The 19475-nt window shown below is 36.2% G+C and overlaps 1 pseudogene; it reads right to left on the bottom strand.

Moving 5' to 3' along the window:
• Positions 1 to 18422: 18422 nt before the first annotated feature.
• On the bottom strand, positions 18423 to 19204 carry LOC150049623 (large ribosomal subunit protein uL30 pseudogene; annotated as a pseudogene).
• Between the last annotated feature and the right edge of the window lie 271 nt (positions 19205 to 19475).

Here is a 19475-nt window from a genome sequence, read left to right as displayed (position 1 = left end):
GGACTCTCTTCCACAAGTGAACCACTTAGGAGTGTGTAAGCTTTATTTAATGATAGGGTTGTTTGCCATGAATCTTCATTGCCACTTCAGTGTGTCAGTGACATCATCAGCTTAAAGCCTCCTTGCCCTGTGCTGATGAGAGCAGCTTCTCCTGTGGCCTTCTCTCTTGTTTCCATCTTTCAGAACACTCTGCATGACTCATAGCACTGCAGTGGGGTTTTAAAGTGATCCATCAAATGTCGAGAACAATAGCCAATTTAATATAGAGTTCTGTGCTGTTTCATATCCAATAAATAGGAAGAAAGGTCATTTCTTTCTTACTCTATTTCCTCCCATATATATATATGTATATAATTTCCTACTATGGGATAAAAACTTGGAGACAGATATTGTGTTGTATGTACTACCTCTCCTCCCCCACAGCACCAACCTAATAAGTTAAATCCAAAGTTGATCCAGATCAGATCTTTCATTTAGAGATCTGTGTGTGTGTGTGTGTGTGTGTGTGTGTGTGTGTGTGCACATGTGATAAAGATGCACCATCATAAAATACAGCCAATCTGGAGTCTATGAAAATATAAATATATAAAAACAACATTAATGCATCTTCTATCTGGCAAATATCATGTAACCCTTCTATTAATTACAATAAAAATATATGAAAAAACCAAACATGTGTCTGTAGATGTAGATGTATAGGTACACACATATATGTATTTACCAAGAAAAATATAGTGTTCCTCACATAATCAATGTTGGTAATGATAAGAAGCAGAAGATTTGGTTAGTGCCTAGTCACATCTGCATAAATTATGTCTTCAACTTTCCTGATGGCTCAAGGATATTAAAACCCACTTGTTGTGATGTGTTAGTAAACTGAAAAACCGTGGGCAAGCATCTGACATGCCTGACATTGGGTTGACATTCAAGCGACTTCTAGATGTACTTGATTCCCCCATATATATCAAGGCTGTCAACATTTTGACAGAAGAGAAGCGGTCTCTCTCTTATTATCGACAAGAGCCCTGTTCAGGAGCCAGCTTTCCTAGGTTCTAATCCTATTAGGGTTATGAGGACATTATTAAATCTCTCTAAAATGTTGTTTCTCCATTGGAACTATTAAAGAAAAGTAAGTCAGTATTAACAATAGAAATATTAAGAAAAGTTCCTTGTAGCTAATAATGAATATTTTTAAACTCAAGTAAGTGTGCTTTCTTTGGCTCTATTGAAGTTAGTTTGTAATGATTAAGTTATACATGAACTTTGATGATGCTTGAGGCATTTAAAATCATTTTTAAAATAATAAAATGACAGAAATAATAACATAACAAACTACTGAGTAAATTATCTTGAGTCATTATTGTGAGTCATATTTTTGATGTGTTCTTTAGTAATAAAAGTGAATGCGTGGACTGACAAACTTTCATATTAATATTTTTCTTTCATTCTCATTTTGAACCCCATTCTTTGTTTATTGTATTTACTGTTTTGTTACTGAAAGTCTTCCAGCTTATATTTTTAGAAAGGGATTGTTGCAAGTGCATATTTCCAAAGTTTAGCAAGATATATTGTATTCAGAAACTGTCTTGTTAATTGGCAACTCCTTTGTACAACTAAAGATAATAAAAAAATGTAAAAACCAGAGTTAAAAAATTACTTATTTCAGTCACGACAATTCATTACTAGATTTAATTGATTTGCTGGCAACTCTGGGAATATCTGAAGGTGAAAGATATTAAAGTTAATGATTGCAGTGTGACTTAGTATTGCCATGGTAGATGTCAGGACTCTATAGCCAGCACTGGTCACTTGTTGCTAATATGACTGGACCACGGGTAGTTTGACAGTAGCATTACCAGCGTGGCTCCCATGAAATTAACATTGACGTTTTCTAGTTGAGAAGATAGAGTTGTCATTGGAGAACCAACTGTCATAAACAGTAAGTAGCTGACAGTGTTATAGAATCTAACAGTAGTATTTATTATTGCTTGTGTGACTAAAATATTTCATAATTTATAATTTTAAAAATTTTGTCGATAATGAGGCTTAAACTCAGGGTCTGGGGCGCTGTCCCTGAGCTTTTCTTTGCTCAAGGCTAGTGCTTTACCACCTTGAACCACATCTCCACTTCCAGTTTCTTGGTGGTTAATTGGAGACCAGAGTCTCACAGACTTTGCTACCTGGCCTGACTTTGAACCTCAATCCTCAGCTGTCAGTGTAGCTAGGATTATAGGCATGAGCCACCAGTGCCCAGCAGGTTTGCATATTATTAAGATCAAGAGGATACTTATGTTAGTGCCAAAAATGTATGTTGTGCTTTCTTCTATTTTGAAAAATATCAAATTATTTTGTATGTCCTGTCATAAGGAACATGTAAAAGAGTATTTATGACATATCTCTATTATTTTAGATGCTAATTATCTAATTTCTACCAGTAACAGATATTTTTGCTACTTAATTATTGCTGGCTCTTTCCAACTTGTTTTTTGACCAGTTTTGATATGTTTTCAGAGTTGCTAGAGAAAAATAATATTTCTTTGTTCAATTTTAATTTCAAGTAAAAATTCTGAACACAAATCATATTTCTTTTATAAGTCTTTTTTTTTTGGTTGTAGGACTTAACTCTGAGCTTAGGCACTGTCCCTAATCTCTTCAGCTCAAGGCTACCACCCTACCACTTGAGCCACAGTGCTACTTCCAGTTTTCTGGTGGTTAATTGGAGTTAAGAATCTCACAGACTATAGAGCCTGGGCTGGCTTTGAATTGTGATCCTCAGATCTCAGTATTCTGAGTAGCTAGGATTACAGACATGAACTACCATACCGAGCTTTTTAAATTTGTTTTTTTTATGATACTGGGATTTGAACTCAGGACACTTTACTTTTGTTTGTTTCTTTTTTCTGTTTGCTTTTGCCAGTCCTGGGTCTTGAACTCAGGGCCTGAGCACTGTCCTTGGGCTTTCTCAAGACTAGACCTTTACCACTTGAGCCACAGCACCACTTCTGGATTTTTCTGTGTATGTGGTACCAAGGAATTGAACCCAGGTCTTCGTGCATGCTAGGTAAGTACTCTACCACTAGGCCAGACTCCTGGCCCTTTTATAGCTCTTTTTTGCACTTAAAAAGAATGTGAGTAGAGCCCTTATCCATTATGAACAAACCCCTATAACTACACACACACACACACACACACATGCACACGCACACACACTCACTTTCTCTCACACACACTCACATATTTACATATACGCATACAATCTAGTGGGGAGCATCATGATTTTGTTTTCTAAGTTTGGCAATCTATACCATCTGAAATCCAAAGAAGTTTTGGCTTTAAAGTTTTAACAAATATTTTAAGATGGAGGTCAGCTATTACTGTAGTATCTCTAAGAATATTCAGGGATCCCTTGAAATTTCAAATGCCTGCAATGCACCACTACTAAGATGCATAGTGCAATATATTATGATTTGACTTCATGCTTCTCTTACTCAGAAGCTATAGAGGCTGAATCTCTATTTTATTCATCTTGAAGTCACCAGAATCTATTTTTGTTCTTGAAGGAAAATGCCCATTTTCACATATTTCTTAATAAATGATGGAATCTCACTAAGTCTAACTCTGCTCCTACTGAATTCTAGAGACATGCACCCCCAAAGGACAGCAGAGCATCTGTTGCTACTTCAAATGTAACATATCCAAAATTTCAATTGTCATTTTTCTCTGAAACTCAGCTCTAGGCTCCATTTTTCTTTTATCCTGGTTAATTCCAGCACCTTTTGTGTGGTCAACCAAACTCCAAACCTGCAAGTCATGTTAGATGCATTCTATTTCTGCTTTGTCTAGTTAGTTCCTTAGGTTCTAAGAGTCCTACCTTAATATCACTTAGACCCAAGCCTAACTTCAAATCACTTTAACAAAGCAGGGAAGCATAACACTGCCCAACAAAAATTGAAAACCAATTTTAGAAACAAATGACTTCACCTGAGCCTTTGGCATTTGGCATCTGTATTTGTTCATAGAAACAAACAAAATGAAGCCTGTTAAATCTACTAATGGAATATCCCATGTTTTGGAAAATCTCTCTAGTTTTTGAGAATTCAGACATCTAGATGATCAGATATAAACCGAAATATTTATTCATGAAAATTGTAGTACAGTTCTTTAGGAAATTTATGATGTGTTTTAATATAATGATGCACCAAAAGGAAGTTTTGATTATACACTAAAGAACTTGTGTAGATCTATGCTTTGTGCTCATCTCTGCCTGGCAAAGCCTTCATGAACAGACTAGCAATTTCCTTCATGAACAGAATTCTTTTTTTTTTAGTAATGCCAAATTAATCCTTGCAAATTAGTATTCTATGTGTCAAAAGCTTTGTGAAGTGCAAATGCTGTTGTACTTCATCAGACTGGAGAGAGGAATGCCACAGAGAATAAGATCTACCACATAAATATATTTTCTACCTAATTAAACTTCGACATCATTTGCATTTCTGTAATTATGAGTGAGGTTAAGAATGTTTTATAAAAAGTACTATGACAAATGTAACACATGAAAAACAGGTTTAAACTATGATGCTGTGGATATCTCCTATTCAAGACATGAAACAATACCAATTAGTTGACTTTCTAGGTGTCTTTTTTCCACTATGCTCTCTCCTTTTTCAGGTGGAGGGAGGGGGTCATAGTCACTACAATATATTGCTCATTTTCCTACCTGTCACTTTCTCCTCTGGAGGAAGAGGAGTCAATTATTTCATTGGCTGAATAATTTGGTATATCTCTGCTTTCTCTTTACTGTTTGTTGGATAAGAGTGTGTGTTTTGTTTTCTTTTGTTTTCTCCTGTGTAGAAAGCATAGTTTAGACCTGTGGTTGACAATATTCTCTATCCCCTCCTATCCAATCTATCATCTATCTATCTATCTATCTATCTATCTATCTATCTATCTATCTACAGAATTCAGAACAGAAAACTCATGGTTGTCCCTATTATCTCCAGCTAAGTTTAGTTTTATTATTTTTGAATTTGACTGAGAAACTAGAAGTTAAAAATTTCAAAACTAGTGCTATCAATGATTAAGTATCAAAATGAGACACATAAAGGCGTAGCAAGATAGAAGATTAGGAAAAGGCAAATGAGACGAATATGTAAGGAATGATAGTGAGAAAAAGAATAAAGTAAGTTTGAAGAGAGAGAGAACACACAACTGCAACAACAAAATGTCCACAGGTAATTTGTTTTCTCTGTGGAAAAGGATGCGTTTTCCCCTTGGCACTTCCAGGCTTCTACATTCCAGTTCATTTGTGTGTAGGGCAGCTGTTTCTTCTCTCTGAAGTCCAAACAATTAAAGTCATATTGGATTGTGTGCAATATAAGCCTCATCCTGCCATTCCTGCTGGGCTAAAACCCTGTCAGTGTTTTTCCATATTAGCCTATTAATGCACTGACTGCAGGAGCCACTTGTAACCTCCACTGGCTAGCTGGGCCAAGGGACCTTTGATTGGATGCCTCCTACACTTGAGCTGATGTGGCTGAGAAGGGCTTGTATGGGGAGTTCCTGAGCAGGGGGGCGGCTTTCCATTGATCTGCCAGTCTTTCTGGCTGAATATAAAACAGCCAGGGCAGAGCAGGGCCGATTATCAGAGGAATCTGTATGGCCTGGCCTTCACGGTCCTTGTCCTAGCATTCCCACATCCATCCACACAGCTGGTTTCTCTTCCTCTTAACATAGTTTAGTTTGGACTACAGCTGTCCAATGTGTTCCCCCTTCCTATGGGAAGGCTTCACATCTCAGTAGCTCTGGCTAAGACATCACCAGTTTCCTGGGTGAAGACTGATGCTCTGCGCAGTTGCTCACTTAGCCAGTGGAGGACAAGAGAGGGCTTTGGTGTTTGATGATATAAAACTGCGCAGTCTTTTCTTTTTCTGTTTGACCTCTCTAAGATGATTTCCTCCCAACAGCACAGATAAACAAGCTGACAAATACAGGGAACCCTTCTTCGAGATTTCTGTCTCAAAGCTGCATTTTTACAGAGTGCTCACTTTGGTGCCTTGAACTCCCCTGAGTTGAAACCATATACCTAATTTTTTTTGTTTTGTTTTGTTTTGTTTTGCCAGTCCTGGGCTTGAGCTCAGGGCCTGAGCACTGTCCTTGGACTTTCTCAAGGCTAGAGCTCTACCACTTGAGCCTCAGCACCACTTCTGGCTTTTTTTTTCTATGTATGTGGTACCGAGGAATCGAACCCAGGTCTTCATGCATGCTAGGCAAGCTCTTTAACCACTAGGCCAAACTCCCAGCCCATACCTAATGTTTTGTTTCTGATTTCTGGATATTTTTAATTCACTCTCTTCCTTCTGCCTAATTTTTTAAAAAAATTTCATAGGCAATTATTGTCTTTAGGTGACACCATTTCCCTTTTAAAAAGTGATAAAAATTTTTTCCCTCTGTGGGACAATGGACAGGTATTGGTTTAGGTCATATTGCTTAAAGCATGAATTGGGCACGCTGATGAGAATATTTATTCGGCAGTTTGATGCCAATTTATATTCATCTTATTATCATAATTACATTCATTTCAATTGTCTAATATATTTGTCTATTTTTTCTTATTGTCAGCTTCTGAAGTTATTTCACCTGTGATATAATAGAACTGAAAAAAATTGTGCTTGATTTTATTGGTTTGGCTAAAATCAGTGCTTTAAAATGTGTGTTATCTCTTCTCTCAGTAATGAATGTAAGCCTCGAAAACTTCACAGAATTTAATTATCAGTATTCGTTAAATATTAACAAGTTAATTCTTCCAGATTATGAATGTCTGTCTCTCACTCTGCTAAAATTGATAGGTAAACACTATCAGAGACAAGTCTGATTTCTTAAAGTTTAGTAAATTCAAATTCCTAATTAAAGTCTTCAGATTACTTACTAGAAATAAGGTTTTTTTCCCCTCCACGGACTCTTTAAACCCAGAGACTACTATAGACTTCAGAAACAACGTAACACATCCGTGTAAGTTCTGGGTACCATGTTAAGAAATAAATATAGTAAGTGGTATTGTAGTCTTGAGCATTTCAAAACTCTTTTCTTTTCTTAAAAAAAGGGGGAGCTCCGGTTTAACTTTTTGTTAGTTTTGAGACAAGTTGAAAGAACTTTGAGCATTATATGAACTATACTTCTGCAAATATTTTATAAATTGTGAAATCATATTTGTGCAAATTATCATCCTTCTTGTATTTCTATCATGTTATAGAAAATGCCAAAACTAGAATAGTTAGTATCAACCTACAGACTAATAGACTGATAAGATTTGCTGCCATCATATAATTTGATTGTACAAGTTATTGCAAGTCAGGACTTTTAGACATATTTGTTAAGACCATAAACGGTTCTTCAAAATGATACATTTTTATGTAGTCAAAATAATTTTATGCAATTAAAATATGCCACCTTATTAATGATTGCAAACAGGAGATAAAGAGAATTGCTTGTTTACATTTTCATTTCTCAAGTGCAAATATCTTTTTGGCTATGCATCTGTGAAGACAGTACATTTTGTTCTAATTTATTCAGGAAATCCACAGTTTCTACATGAACAGTTTTCTAAAAGCGCATTTTAAGTAAGTTTTTGGAACAGAGAAAATTCTTTCAATTAAAAGAAAAACAAACTTTCTTAATTTTGGATTTTCCACTTTCTTGCATCTCTTCAAACTTTTCTTTCTACTACAAGTTTGATTCTATCTGGTCTTTAACATCCAAGGCTTGTCAATCCTTGGAGAGTTAAAATACTATATTATCCAGTGGTGAGAACTAAAATTTCCCTGTGTTTTTTGACCCTCTGAGGTCATCTTGCATACTAGCAAGAGTCACATCCAGTACAAGCAAAGTAGTCCAAGTTCTTTCCTTTTTTTTCCATGGAAGATTCTGGAGGAGATCCTTTAGTTTTAGTCATTGCTTCTCAATGTCTGCTTTGTTATGCCACATTACATTTTTACTTCAAAATTGGCCTAGGGCTATAAGTACCCAAGACAACCCCTTGGAGAATGATGAATATGTGTCAAAGATGCTAACATTACAAGAGGGATACTCAGAGAAGGGTGCAGGTAACATGCTGCTAGAGGCCATGAGATATTCTAGAAGTGTCTGTCAGTTTCTTCATGTGTTCCAGAAAATTACTCCTCTTTCCTTTATGGGGAACCCCTTTTATTGTGTCCTAGGTTCACAAAACTCAAGTTCCAAGATTCCTTCCTGTATCTCCTTAGTGATCAAAAGACAAAATAAGAAAGGAAAAGGAAAGAGAAAAATCAAATGATGAGCTCTATCGTTTATTTGCTCTCTATCAGCTTACATAATGCAGAAAACAATAGCATACAGGATAACTGACATATCTAAATGAATCTTTGAATTATTCCACCAGTGTTTAAGTCTGCCTCAACACTTCAAATAAGGTAAATAAAAGAGAAGAGTGGCTCTGCTCAAGTACAAAGTACAAAGAAAATGATAGAAACTTGATCAGTTACTCTTACATGGGAAGACAAGCTGCTGTTATCCTTAGGCTTATAATTAAATTAACACTGAAATATAGCTAGCCAAGGCAGCAAGTCAGAAATACCAGTATGAGTCACCAATCATCAAGAACTTATAAAATCCAATTAACAAAATCTCCCAATGTACCCTTAAATTTGGCATCTGAAGACCTGTGGATATACAAAGGATTCTTGGAGTTTTGAGTCCTTTGACAGCTGAATTGGGTTTCCAGGAAAATGAAGGTCCTGAAACTTCACAATCCAAAGGAAAAATTGTGCACAACTGTGGCATAAAGTTGTTGTTAGAATCCATAGTCATAATCTGTATCTAGGACTAGACTCTGTCAGCTACATAGATTAGAGCTAAAAGGAAGCTACTTCCATGTTGCCACAGAAGGCATGCTAGAGGGAAGCTGAACATTATGTTCATATGAACATCTTGAAATAAAGCAGGATATGAACTCAATAAAGATAGGAAGATCCTGAAAAAATTCCATAAATGAAAACCTCAGTGAAAAAAAAACACAGTTGAAATCTCCCTAGCATGAATTCATTTGACGTGTCCATTGTCTTACACACACTGAGGTTCTCTCCATTTTCTTTTATTCAGTTTCTCATCCCCATTTCATTATGGTACCTCATTATGGTATCATCATTTCCATTTCATTATGGTATCTAACATTTTGGTTATCTCATTTTAATCTCACATTAAGTTTAATCTCAGATTTTTCCATTGAGTTTTTTTGTTTTTTATCTTCTCTTTTTTTTTTTTGTCTTTTCTGGTACTGGAGATCAAACCCAGGATGTTGCACTTGCTTGGCAAGCACTTTGCCACTGAGTTACATCCCAGCCCACTTCTCTTTTTCTTTGATAAGACTATTTTTTAATATGTTTCAAGGATATTTGTGCTGGGTATTTGCATGATTTTTATGACTGATTTAAAATTGCTGTCAGATAACAGTAAGACCTCTGCCATCCAAGTGTTGATATTTGTTGACTGCCTTCCTGTTTGTGGACATTCTAATTTTAGCATTGTTTCGTGCTTTTCAATTGGAATGTAAAGATTTGAAGTATTTTGTCATAACACTTGTGTTGTTACTTAGTTGGCCTGTTTGAACGGCTCCCCATCCCTTTCTTTTAGAGCAAGAGGGAGAAGCCATGCCCTTTTCTGTCAGAGGGAGTTGGTGTCTCAGTTTCCAGGTGGCTTCCACTGACACGAGAGATTTAAGGTGTATGAAGAGTTTCTTCATTATTTCTGGATTATTTTCCATGTTTCACTGGGGAAAACCATTTCTTATCTAGGACTTTGTCTCTAGTGCAGATTAGGTCCAAAGAGTTTTTCAGTCTGAGTAATGACGTTTCTGAATCATCACATTTCAAACTCTAAATGTGGGAAATTTAAGCCAAAAAGGAAACCTAGAACACCTGCCATTGTGTTATTGTGGGAGTCCCAGTTGCCCTACCTTATTTTCATCTTTTTAACTCTTATGTTTCTTATATAAATGCCAGAACACTTAGTAGCACCTAACCAGAGATGTAGAAACTGGTACTTCTACTCTATCTTTTAAAAATACATTTTATTGTTATTATTACAGAGGGTTACCATTTCATAAGTCAAGTAATGAGTACGATGTCACCCTTTCCTTTCTACTTTATCTTTTTAAAAGTTAAACTGCATCCCAGAATTTTAAGTAATGTGCAATTATGATTTAGTAGTATGAGATTCGTGTACATTCCTATTAAAATTTCAAAAAATGATCAAATTTTACCAGTCTGACAAAAGAAAAGCAGATTCTAAAATTCTCACATAGCAGTGGGCATTATTATATTAATAATTTTTAATTTATCAGATCTTAAGAAATACTAATAGTTGCATCTCAACTGATACATATTTTGGCATACTTTACATATCAGTAAGGTTGAATCTGTTATGTTTAATATGACTTTGAATGTAAGTTCCTACAATTTTTTTTTCTTCTCAGCGAGAAGAATTACAATACTTGATGAAAATAACCAGACAGATCGGCTCTTTTGCCTTTCAGCCTGAAGATATTTTTCTTAGGGATGCATCAGTGAGTCTTAACATTTAACCTGTTAAGAAGACAAAATGATAGTAATAAGTTTTCAGTATATTTCACACTACAGTATGTATGTGTATATATATATATATCTTAATGCACACAAATATTCACTATTTACCAAGAAACGTTAACCCTCTAATCAGAATTTTACAGTACTGGGTACAGGTTTGCTATCTCCTCAGCTCAGCCTCTCAGTTATCTTGATAATGTGTCTGAGGTACACTGGCACTGGGGGTGCTATTCATAGCCTTGGAACATTTTGGGATCACAGTGCTCAGTGATCCATATAGGAGCTGTCCTCCCATTTGACTGTTGGCACATCGCTGTGTATCACTAAGGCAGATTGTTTTATATCTCAGGATGCTCTAGGGCACACTCGGGAGGGCTTGGTTGTATGTGTAGTTATGCCAACTGCACATGGTCACAGCTGTTATGGGGATTAGAGTGTGGATGCTAGGAGATAATCCTGCAGCCCAAAGTCACTGGATATACTGAACTCTTGTCTTTGAGTCCCAGGTGGTGAAGCTGGGAGAAAAAAGAACATAGAAAGGAAACGTCTTTCTGAGTAAATTTCCTGACAGTCTTGTTAATGAGGTGCTGATGCTTAAAAAAAATCTTCTTTTAAAACTAGTCCCTTATCAGCTCTATAGCATGGTCTTGAGTTTCAGTGGATGTGTTTTCGCAGGTTCTTTTTAAAATAAAGTAAAACTTGTCCCCTTTGGCCACTGTTAACAGTCACTGAGAGGCTGTAAAAATTGCTAGCAAGTGCAGACACTCTTTTTCTAATGTGCACAGACTGAAAACCCAGAGAATAGCAAAAGCACATTTTATGAGGCATATGGTGAAACCATAAGAGCACAGTTTATGCTAGAAACCAGAACTGGTGCCTGATTTTTCATAGAAAATCTATACCATGCACAAATGATGCCACTGGAGAAGGCGTGGAGGAAGTCAGCCGAGAACATTGTACCTTTATGGTTTGTCTGTTCATTGCCGTTCAGTATATGGAGGTGCATTGTGTTGAAGAAGAGTAGGATGGCAAAGGAATGGAGTAAACAGAATGAATCTGCACGGGTAATGTTCTGGAGATTCTATCTTCAGCCTTCATTTTAAAGAGATAATTGTGTACTTATGTGCCAAATCTCTGACCTTTTCAAGGTTTCATTTTTTTTCTAGAAAAGATCATAATCATTTATCTCTTAGCTCTCCTCACATTTTTTTTCTTGGCAAATGATTTTGGTGTCATTTGATTGCCTGTGTATGATTTTTTAAGTATTCTAAGTGTACTGCCTCTATACATTTTAAGTTCTCCTTATTGATAATTTTTGAATCAACAAAGAAATTGATAACATGCTTCCAGTGTTGCCATAGCTTTTGTAATTTTTAATTTTTCTTCATTGAGATCACATCATTTGATAAATAGTTATTATGTGACAAAATAGAAATGAGGACTAAAAGTATAAGACAGGATGCGGGGCATGGAAAGGACTGGGGAGTCATATGAGTAATGTTTGCAACATTTGAACAAAGCAGTAAGTAGAGGGCACTAATCAGCCAGAAGAGGGATTGACTCACTGTGCAGGGAGGGAGCAGGTTGTACAGACATACCGGTAAGCTTCAACAGTGAACAAACGGAGAGGCAGAGGCATCCCAAGTTAAAAAGGGCCAACAGGTACAAAATCAAAGCAGACTTAAAGCACCCATATTTGAACGAGGGCAAACGTAGGATTAGAAATGGAGGGAGGGATATTTGAGTGGATATGGATGGCTGTGGATAATGGAATAACAGCAAAAAAGAGACTAGTGGTCTTGTCACTAAGAAGAAAACACTTATTCCTCTAATGTGTTCCTTTTGCTTATGGTTGTACTACATAAATGAAACCATTTTGTGTGTAATCTCATCTGATTTGCTGTTGTTTTTATTAGTAGTAGTATTTTTGATTGATGATAATTGTTCACATTTGTGGGGTCCAGTGTGATGTTTTGAAGTAAGTACACAATGTGGGATGAGTAAATGGAGCTAATGAACATTGTCATTCCCTTGCTTACATGGAATTTGTTATGGTGAAACATTTCGAATGTGTTCTTTTAGTTACTTTGAAATGCACAGGACATTGTTACTATCTCTACTTATCCTGCTATAAAACAGATCTCAATACTTATTACTCCAGTCTGTCTGAAACTTTGTACCCACTGAATCTTTGTACTCCATCTCTCTACTGGAGCCTTATAAGCATCATCTACTATTGACTTTGCAAAGTTATCGTCTTAAATTATGTATATAAGTGAGATTGTTCAATATTGTCTTTCTGTGCCTGGTTTATTTGTTTGGCTTGTTCTAGTTGAATAATAACAGGTTTTTAAAAAAATTACTCTGAAAGGATATGCCATAAGGAGTAACATTTTCTTACAGGGATATTTTATGGCTTTTATAGTTTTATTATTTCACAGCAGATGGGCATTTAAGCTCTTTTTTTCCTTTGGTTGATCATGGAACATGAACTCAGAGGCTGGGTGCTGACTGAGCTCTTTTGCTCAAGGCTAGCACTCTACCACTTTGAGCCACACAGCACTACTTCCAGTTGTCTATTAGTTAATTGGAGATAAGAGTCTCATGGACTTTCTTGACCTGCCTAGCTTTGAACTGTGATCCTCACATCTCAGCCTTTTTAGTAGCTAGGATTACAGGCATGAGCCACAGTGCCCAGTTTTTTTTCCCTAATAAACAATACTAGGATATGGAAACAAGATTGTTGTTCTTAATGTACTATGTGAAATTATTTCTCTTTTTTCCACTCATGGTTAATCTCATGTGGTTACTGTATCTGACTTTGTTACCTGGTATATTGTATATATGTTTATTTTTTATTTGAAATTGGAAGGGAAGGGGGAAAACAAGTTGATTGGGAGGGGGGAGGAGGAGGGAAAGGGAGACAAAAACATGAGAAGGGGTATCAAAGTTCAAGAAGTAATGCACCCATTATCTGACAAATGTAACTGTAACCCCTCTATATATTATCCCAACATAAAATATGATAAAACAGAAGACAAAAACAATACTTCATCTTTTTACAAATTTGTAGAGATTTTAAGTATATATCTAGTCAGCAAGGGTCTGGGTATAGGTAGGATGTATCCTTGATCAATTTTCATAGCAAATGTTTTTCTAAGTGTGGTCAATTCTTTTGATTAAATCCTGTGAGTTTGCTCAGAGAGATGAAGGTTAGGAGAATCTAGTCATGATTTCAGTATACATATAAGAAAATGGAACCAGGTAACTTGAGGCAGTGGATGAGACTGGGAGAGATGGGGAGAATAATGGACTGATGTCATCGATTCAGAAGTTTGTATTCATAAATGGATATATTGAATTAGACAATTACTTAAAGGTAATTTAAAAAATAGAAAATAAAAATGAGATTGAGAAAAAAGAAAATTGCCCAGTGCCATGCACTTAGTAAATGCTAAATGTTGGGATCTGAATGTAGGCAATCTATAACCAGAGTCTACACCTCAGTCTCCATACTATCATATCTCAAAAGCCAGAATGCAAGAGGAAGGGGAGGAGAATGAAGTCATAAAATCCAATGCAGGTTATACTAAATTAAGAATATTGAAGGGTGGAGGAGAACGGTGAAATGAGCGACATTACAAGAAGCTTATATTTATAAAGTGTTTTGTGGTGGTAACTCCTTTGTACAACTATTTAAAGATAATAATAATAATAATAATAGGATACAGAAAATCTATATATTATCTCTGTAAAATAAATCACAGAAGCCTCAAATCCCAAAAAGAGAAAAACTAAGAGCTCTCACATTTAGAACAATCCACTAAATTCAAAATCTGGGCTACTTGGCAGTAGTGAATTAGAAGCTACAGAAAAATTTATTCAGTGAATACAGGAAACTGTGCAGACAAAAAAGAGGGAACTCTCGTTTTGTTTGTTTTCTCATAAATTAGCGGAGATAGTAGAAGGATTAAAACCGGAACATGATTACACATGGAGATATCTGGATAGACCCAGAGTGTGAAGGGGCACAAAGGGAGAATACTCAGTATCATGATGGATACTTGTCTTTCCATTTTTCAAAGCTTATCCATAATCCTTGAGCCTGGCCAGGCTCCTAATAGGCAAGAATGTCATCAAAGGCTTGGATGTCCACCCAGCCCTTACACCAGGGTGACCTCTTGATCCATCCAGAATTAGCCTAATGTGCTGCAGAGTTCTGGTAGACTAGAGCTTGCTTATTTATTTATTTATTTATTTTGCCAGTCCTGGGCTTAAGCTCAGGGCCTGAGCACTGTCCTTGGATTTTTCTCAAGGCTAGAACTCTACCACTTGAGCCTCAGCACCACTTCCGGCTTTTTCTAAGTATGTGGTACCAAGGAATCTAACCTGGGTCTTTGTGCGTGCTAGGCAAGCACTCTACCAGTAGGCCAAACTCCTGGCCCCAAAGAGCTTCTATTTAAAGCAGCAAATTGACTTTTCCATCAATAGAAGATTTAAGTTATATAAACCATTCCAGAAAATTAAATCTCAGAACCATTGTTCTTGGGATTGTCCTTTTTTCTTTCTTTCTTTCTTTCTTTCTTTCTTTTTTCTTTCTTTCTTTCTGCCATAGTTCTGACACCATGTGGTCTTCCTGTTCTCTCCATGAATCTGACTTTGACCTCCATTCATCACCAGCATCTCAGCTTGGCAGTTACATTGTCAGACTTCATTCAAAACGATACTCCATCTGTAGCACCTGAACAATTTACTATACAAGTGACCCCTTTTTGATAACACTTTCAAGAGTTTGTTCTCCACCCACCAAGGAGCTCCACCCATTGAGCAGGGAATGGTTTCAGAAATGTTTATTTTGTAGTAAATCTCTAAATAATTTTGTAGGTAACTATGTCAGTGTAATGTGTTCAGTGTTCATAATAGAATGTTGTAGTAACATAGAAAGTACCTCATGGAGATTTATTCATGACACGTATGGTGATTTTTCTAATTAGCAACATACCAAGTTGAGCTAAAAGATCCATGGCTCTCAAAAATGAATGCATATTCAATTCTCCAGTAGAAACCCATTTTTATTCAGTTTTAATCACAGTTTTAGTCAGATACTATTTCCCACTAGTAAATTTCTTTTAAGGAATACTTCCTCTTGAAAGTGGAATTCAATTTCTCACAAGTTCATTTTGAGCTTGGTAGTTCTTTTCACTATTGTAAGCTGAGTATGGTTTCTCTGGCTCCTTTACTTTGTTTTCTTTCCAGAAACAAAAGTCCTTTTGAAGGCGGGTTTTGTTCTAGTTACCATTTGGTACCTTGGAGTAGAGGAGCATGATTCTAATGAATCTTCCTCAGTTTATAATTCTTTTCACTATAAGTCGATGTAATGCTTCTTTGCTTTCCAGTTGAAACATGGATACTCTTTCACTTCACACACATACTGGTTTTGTACCATCATAAGGTTGAAAAAAAAAGCCATTAAGTTAAGTTAATGATCACATCAGGAAGTTTCTGTGTATGATTTTGTCCCAATATTTCAACAAAAATGTGTTATAAATGTTTCTTAATCCTTACTTATGAAAGCCTAAGACATATAGCAAATATTTATGGATTGCTGAATATAGTCCAGAGAGACCTTGCCATACACTTCAGAGACAAAGAGAATTTTTCTTCTATCACTTTCCTGACTTTCTGTATTCTCAGAATATACTGCTTATAGCAAAAATCTGATGAGGGAGTTAATATCAACTACAAATAGTTAAAATGGTTATTAATGTACTAATGGGATCTAAGAAAGACCATGGATTGGCTTATTACTTTCAAAGTGCTTTTAAGATCTCAGGTAATCTGAACCTGGACGGTGTTCATACTCCTATTTTTAAGCAACAAAACCTAGGAAAAGGTGAACAGCACAGATAAATATTGCAGTTGCAGACCCAGTGTGAGATCAACATTCTGTTTTTAGTTTGCAGGATGGCATGAAGATTCTTATCTCCTTGTTGCCATGCCCTCAGTGATGCCAGGTCACTCATGCACTGTGGAGTGGATTGACATGGCATTTAACCAGCTGCTGGCATTTATATCACCTTCTTGCCACCTGCCAACAACCAATGGCACACTGGAGTCCCAAATGCCATGCTTGTTTTAGATCCTGCTTCTTGCTTTTCTGAGTTTCCCTTTGTCTCACACATTTGTTACACACTTTTTTTTTTCATTCAATATAACTATTCCATCACGCTCTGTTTCTCCCCAGGGATTCCTTGTCACCATTTACAAGTCTCCAGACATTTTGAATTGCATCTGATTAGCAATAATTTAAAAGAAGAATCCACAGATCACACGGATATGATGTTTGCTACCACATTAACCTGAGATTGCATTGTAGATCTCTAGAATAATTTGAACAGTGCACATCACCTGTAGTTTACAACTGCAACATAAAATAATAATGGATTATTATCCCCAAATGACTGTGAGATGAAATAGTTATTTAGAGTTTCAGTATCTAACTTTTCATGACTTTTTTTCTACTTATAATTTAGTTTGCATATTTACAAAGCTAATATTTGTTATATTTTTGTAAACAATGTGATTTACAGTGAAATTATTTGTCACATGATCCAAATCAATGGGAAATAATACACCAAAAGCATAGTTAAAACAAGTGAGGTTCAAGGATGGTTTCATATGTTTTGAATCATTCACAATTAGTGAGGATTCATTGTTAATCATATCAAACTGTGAAAGTAACACAGTGATTTAATCTAATCTTTGCTTGACTAGCTAGTATAATGAAAAATGTCATTGGGAACACTAATGAAATTCCCTCTCCAAACAGCAAGCTGTGTATGGTTATTAACACGCATTATTAGATGACACTATAAGGCTGACATGTATCCATTTGTCTTTATAAACAATTAGGAAAAAGATGAGGTTTTGATTTATTAGTGTGCTGGCAGTCTTTATGAAATAACAAACCATTATTTCTGCCTCATTTTAGTGGATTCTATAATAGTGTTAGCTTACATTAGATCTTCCTCTTTGTCACCATGGAATTTATCAGACAATCCCATTTAAAGCTTCTTACATTGTAATGTAATTTAAATCATATTTCAAAATTTTCTTTTCAAGTTGAAAAGAACACCAAAGACCATTGTAAGGCAAAAGAAAAATTCAGGGTACCAATATTTCGGTATGGAATTTTTAATACTTGTTTCTTAATGATCTGTTAGAAGACTCTTGAACCCTACTTAAGAGTTCTCTCTGTCTCTCCATCTCTTTCCTCTTCCCTCTTTCCCTCTCTCTACTAAAATACATTTGGGACAGGTGTAGGCAAAAAATGATAAATTTGTATATTCTTTCAATCCATGAATCCTCAGAGTAGGAATGTCCATCCTTCAGGATATGGAATTTCATCTAAGATATTTACTGTCATACATCAACTAAAAAATCTAAAAAATATTACAACAGATATACATGTAAACTGATAATTTATTCAAGTCTAATTCAGTAAATTTCATTTCTTAAAACTTGGTTTCTGCTGGGGAATAATTCATTTATTTAACCTGATTTAGAAATAAGTTTCTCAGGCTGGGAGTTTGGCCTAGTGGTAGAGTGCTTGCCTAGCATGCACGAAGACCCGGGTTCGATTCCTCGGTACCACATGCATAGCAAAAAGCCGGAAGTGGTGCTGAGGCTCAAGTGGTAGAGCTCTAGCCTTGAGAAAGTCCAAGGACAGTGCTCAGGCCCTGAGCCCAAGCCCAGGGCTGGCAGAAAAAAAAAAGAAATGTTTCTCATTCTTTAAGAAATTTGCCAGCATCACTGTTTATTAACAGATCCAATCACAAAATTAGCATGGCAGACACCTGAGTTCATCCTTCTAATAAGCCTAATGATCTGGTCCTCCCTCTTGCCAGCATCTCACCTTCTACAAAGTGGGTGATCTTCTTCTTCATGCCACCTCGTGGAGAAGATACTTGAAGGGCCACAGGAAGTTATTTGCTTCCTTGAAGACTTATCCAACAGTGTAGATCTCATAAATCAGATCCTCCATGCAGATGATGCCATGTTTATCAAGAAATTGAGCAATCAGAGCATTATCTGTTAAGGCGATTAGCTTCTTATTGATTTTGTCATAACCATGCTTGCAGATGAGCTCATTGACTGACTTCCCATTTGGGTACCCCCATGCCATATATGGTTCCACAATCCTCAGCCTTATGGCGCTTCACAAAGGTGCCATTGAAGATCTGGCGAAGGTGAAAAAGCCGCAACACCTAATGGACTTTTGGACTCACAACATTGATACCTCGGATTCTGATGACAGATGCCAATTTAGGCTCTGGAGATACATAGACGTTGCTGCTTTTCTGGCCATTCTAGCCATTAGAATCTCAGTTCTGTACATTTTCCTGTATACCTTGTGATAGTGCTTAGCTTTCAAAGCCTCTTTTGCTCATATGTCTTTCTCAGGCGCTTTATTTTCAGCTCAGTGAAATTCCTTTGCTTTTTCTTAAGGGTTTCTGACACAGCGGGGACCTTCTTTTTCTTCTCTTTGGCACCCTCCATGGTCCCAGCCAGAAGAGAGACAAGTTTCTCATTTATTAAAACATATGGTTTTAATAGATTTTTTAGACAATGGGAATAAAATATACTCCAATTTTGACTAAAGAAATATATTTCATAGGTGTATTTAAAATAGTGTTTAATTATGTTTGTTTATTTATTTATTTATTTATTTATGTTTTGCTCCAGTCCTAGGTACTGGACTCAAGGCTAGAGCTGTACCACTTGAGCCAAAGCACCACTTCCAGCTTTTTCTGTGTATGTGGTACTGAGGAATCAAACTTGGGTCTTCATGCATGCTAGAGA

Source organism: Megascapheus bottae, chromosome 19 (assembly GCF_031878675.1).
Source record: "Megascapheus bottae isolate mThoBot1 chromosome 19, mThoBot2.hap1, whole genome shotgun sequence".
Lineage (NCBI taxonomy): Eukaryota > Metazoa > Chordata > Mammalia > Rodentia > Geomyidae > Megascapheus > Megascapheus bottae.
This window is presented reverse-complemented; position numbering and strand designations above follow the sequence as displayed.